General features: G+C 46.6%; 1 pseudogene; it reads left to right on the plus strand.

The window, feature by feature from the left end:
• Window positions 1-4,045, plus strand: part of LOC119595507 — an 8,944-nt pseudogene extending 4,899 nt beyond the window's left edge.
• The last annotated feature ends 955 nt before the right edge of the window (window positions 4,046-5,000 follow it).

Raw genomic sequence — 5,000 nt, forward strand, 5'->3', positions numbered from 1 at the left:
CTCCTCCCCCTCCACTTCTGCCTCTTCCACCTCTCCTCCCCCTCCACTTCTGCCTCTTCCACCTCTCCTCCCCCTCCACTTCTGCCTCTTCCACCTCTCCTCCCCCTCCACTTCTGCCTCTTCCACCTCTCCTCCCCCTCCACTTCTGCCTCCTCCACCTCTCCTCCCCCTCCACTTCTGCCTCTTCCACCTCTCCTCCCCCTCCACTTCTGCCTCCTCCACCTCTCCTCCCCCTCCACTCACAGCATATTCTACCTTCCCAATCTCATTATCCCTCCTCGCTGCTTTACATCTACTTTACTCTATTTTCTCTTATCTCTTGCTATTCTCCCAATATTTCTTTTCTCTCCGCTTCCCTTTCGCTCTCTTCTGCCGTTGCCTTTGGCCGGCAGAAGCTAATCCTTTCTCGAAGACTTTCTCAAAAAACATGGAGCATAGGAATCTATTTTTAGTTGAGATCCTCCAAAATGTTCTTTAAAGATCGTGAACGCTTTTTTTATTTTTCTATTATTATTATTATTTTATTATCATCATCATCATCATCATCATCATCATCATCATCATCATCATCATCATCATCATCATCATCATCATCATCATCATCACATCATCATCATCATCATCATCATCATCATCATCATCATATCATCATCATCATCATCATCATCATCATCATCATCATCATCATCATCATCATCATTATTACTGTCATTATCATTGTCATTATTATTATTATTATTATTATTATTATTATTATTATTATTATTATTATTATTATTATTATTATTATTATTATTATTATTATTATCATTATTACTTTTTTTTTTTTTGACACGATAAACATCTTTTCTTTTCATGATCAGCTTTTATTAGTTACATACGATTCTCTTGTGAATATTTTTTCTTTTTCTTTTTCTTTTCATTTTTCTTCTCGTAGTGTTTCTTTCTCTGTTTCTCCCTCTCTTTCTCCTCTTTCTTCGCCTCCTTTTCCCACATCCTTCCTTTTCCTTCCCCTCTCCGTCACCGCTCTCCTTCCTCTTTGTCTCTTCCCCTTCATTCTTCCCCTTCCTCTTTTCCTTCTACTTCCCCTCTTCTCATTTTCTTCTTTTTCGTTTATTTCTTTTTCTTTTCTTCTTTTCTTCTACCTCGCCTTCCTTCTCCCTCTCCTTCCTTCTCTCCCTCTCCTTCCCCTCAGTCTGCCTCTCCTTTCCCTCTTCCCTCTCCCTTCCCCTCCGTCTGCCTCTCTTCCCCCCTCTTCCCTCTCCCTTCCTCCTTCCTCCTTCGCCCCAAGGCAGGCCACTTCCTTCGCCACCTATATTGCCAGTCTTAGCAAGTCAATTGTTAATCTCGATACCTCCCGGCTGCTCCAGGGAGGGGGTGGGGTGGGGGAGGTGTTGGATGGCGGGGTATGAGGGATGGGGAGTGGGGGAATGGGGCTGGCGGGTGGGTGGGTGGGAGTAGGGATATGGGTGAGGGAGAGGGAGAGGGAACAGGAGGTGCGAGTGTGTGCGTACGGACTGCGGATGTAAGTAGACTGATAGGAATGAGGGATAGGAGATAGGAGATAGAGATAGGGGATAGGACGTGTGGGTGTGATTGCCGGGTGGGAGGTCGGGGTTTGTGTGTGGGATAGGGAGTGCGTAGGTGTATGTGTATGTGGATATGGGATGTGATACGTGTGAGAGTGTGCGGGATAGACAGTACAGATGAGAGTGAGGGAAAGAACACAGGGAGTGTGGACGCGGGTGCCTTGTACAAGGGCGTGAGTGGGCGACAGCGAGTGAGGATGTGGGTGAGGAATAGGGCGTGTGGATATGGGTGCGGATATAGCTTGGGGGAAGAGGGGAAGGCGCGTAGCTTCCCCTCGACGCCTGGTTCCCTTTGAAAGCCCGGTGGGTGGCGTGTTCTCTCCCCTTTTTCGAGGGACTGAGAGTAAAATTCTGATCCCTTGAATGCTAAATCCCTTTGGTCAGGAATAAGGGTTACTGCGTGTGCGTGCGTGTGTTTATGTGCGTGTGTGGGTATATACACTACTCCGGACTATTTACGACTCTTTGTGTGTGTTTGTATGTGCTAGGATGTTTTTGTTTGTTTGTTTGTGTGTGTGTGTGTGTGTGTGTGTGTGTGTGTGTGTGTGTGTGTGTGTGTGTGTGTGTGTGTGTGTGTGTGTGTGTGTGTGTGTGTGTGTGTGTGTGTGTGTGTGTGTGTGTGCGTGTGTGTGTCTGTGTGTGCATGTGTGTGCATGTGTGTGTATGTGTGTATGTGTAAGTGAGTGAGTGAGTGAGAGAGTGAGCGAGCGAGTGAATGAGTGAATGAATGAATGAGTGACTGAGCGAGTGAGTGAGCGAGTGAGCGAGAGAGTGAGTGAGCGAGTCAGGAAGTCAGTGAGTGAGTGAGTGTGTGTGCTAGAAAACCAAACACAATTACACTACTAGATTCAATCTTACGTTCTTATGTATACTCACACCCACACACACCCTATTTCTCTCTCTCCCTCACACACACACACGCACATACACGCACACACACACAAACGCAGGTCTTTATCATCACAAATCTCAGTAATGGACTAATTTGCTGAAGTTCTTCGCTCTACCGAAAAATCACTAACCTAATATTGGCTATGAAAATATTCAATTTTGCAGTTTACCATCATTCGTGTATAGAAGATTAGCAAACATTTGCAACAACGGCTGCAACACGAGCGCTGTTGACACTCCAAATAACACATGACAATATTAGACAAGACCAGCGCGGGAGGAGGAGGATGGGGGAGAAGGGGAGAAGGAGAAAGAAGGAGAAGAAGAGGAAGAAGGTAATAAGGTGATAAAGAATGTAATTAGGAGAAAGATGGTGGGAGGGGGAGGGGGAGGGAGGAGGAGGAAGGCGATGAGGTAGTGATAGGAAACAAACGTCATTTTCTATTTTTTTATTTTTGTTTTTGTGTTTCATCAATTCTCTGTTTTTTTTAAGCCTCTTCTATTTTCTTCTTTCTTTCCTTTTCCTTCATTCGTGTGGGAATACAGTTTACTCACGCAGTCATGATCACTTCCATATTATTATCATTTTCCTCATTTTCACACTTCTCAGGCAGAAAATAAAGGCGAACAGAACGAGAGAAAACGAACAAACAGAAAAGGAAAAAATAAATAAAACAAGAAAAATAATAAAAGAAAAAATATATATATTTCCCAGCAACATTATCATCCAGATCACCTTCGCAAGTCCATCTTCATCTCATCTTCCGAAGCTTTCACTATCACCAACAGACGTTAAACCCTCGACTTCATCTTCATTATGCCTGTTCCTCAAATTCCGCCATCCTCCGCCTTCACGCCAATCCTCTCTTTGCGAGGGAGGGAGAGAGGGAGGGAGGGAGGGAGAGGGAGAGGAAGAGAGGGAAGGAGGGAAGGAGGGAGGGAGGGAGAGAGAGAGAGGAGAGAGAGGGAGAGGGAGAGAGAGGGAGAGGGAGAGGGAGAGGGAGAGGGAGACAGACAGAGAGAGAGAGAGAGAGAAAGGAAGGTAGATAGATAGATAGATAGATAGATAGAGAGAGAGAGAGAGAGAGAGAGAGAGAGAGAGAGAGAGAGAGAGAGAGAGAGAGAGAGAGGGGGGGGGGAGCGTGTACCCTGATATCCTATGCTCGTAAATTACAGCACTGGTGAATCCTTCTTATTTGGCGTCTAGGCTCTGATCACAGCCTCATCCTCCAGGGACTCTGCGAGGAGGAGGGGGGAGGGGGAGGGGGAGGGGGAGGAGGAGGAGGAGGAGGAGGAGGAGGAGGAGGAGGAGGAGGAGGAGGAGGAGGAGGAGGAGGAGGAGGAGGAGGAGGAGGAGGAGGAGGAGGAGGAGGAGGAGGAGGAGGAGGAGGGGTGTCGTACACCTAGTATGGGGGTGGGGGTGGGGAAGGAGTGCCTTGCGTTGGGAGGGAGGGGGGAGGGGGAGTCCGGGAGGGGAATATTGTGTACCCTGTGTAACGTAAGAACTGAACCCTGTGTAGCGTGAACGCTGGGTCCACCATGGTGTCCAACATGGTGTATTTTAGCGTACTGTATGGCCAGTGTGTACCGCGTGGCCTGCACTGCACCGCCTGAACCTTGTGCCACTGGAAGATCATATTTATCGCTGTACCACGCACGGTGGGTTCAACGCGGTACATTGTGCAGTGTGTTATTGTACGACCAGAGGAATGTCTTTTGTGTACTTTCATGCGTTGTGTTATGAGCTCTTCATCTAGCTTGCACTACACAAGATAAGCGTAATTTTCCTTTCGAATAGTTTCCAGATTTCTCTGTTTTCTTGTTGATGCTAGCAAAAAAAAAAAAAATCTAGTTATAAATAAAAATGATAATCAACAACAAACCCGAAGAAAAAAAGAATGCACCTTAGTAAACCTTTCTTTACAAAATAAATATTCTTGAGAAGATATTGTTCTCACTAAAAATCAAGGAACCAGGCACACCAGATGAGGAAAACAGCGTCCGATTCCCCAGAGTTGACTTCCCTGACGCGCGGCATTGTCTTCGGCGCTGGAGTCGTTCGTCGCTGGAGTAACAAGACAAACACAGGTAATCGAACACAGGTAATCGAATACCAGGTAATCGAACACAGGTAATCGAACACAGGTAATCGAACACACGTAACCGATCACAGGTAACCGAACACAGGTAACCAAACACAGGTAACCAAACACAGGTAACCCAACACAGGTAACCGATCACAGGTAACCAAACACAGGTAACCGAACACAGGTAACCGAACACAGGTAACCGAACACAGGTAACCCAACACAGGTAACCGAACACAGGTAACCCAGCACAGGTAACCCAGCACAGGTAACCCAACACAGGTAACCCAACACAGGTAACCCAACACAGGTAACCCAACACAGGTAACCGAACACAGGTAACCCAACACAGGTAACCCAACACAGGTAACCCAACACAGGTAACCGATCACAGGTAACCGAACACAGGTAACCGAACACAGGTAATCGAACA

Source organism: Penaeus monodon, chromosome 36 (genome assembly GCF_015228065.2).
Source record: "Penaeus monodon isolate SGIC_2016 chromosome 36, NSTDA_Pmon_1, whole genome shotgun sequence".
NCBI classification, from domain to species: domain Eukaryota; kingdom Metazoa; phylum Arthropoda; class Malacostraca; order Decapoda; family Penaeidae; genus Penaeus; species Penaeus monodon.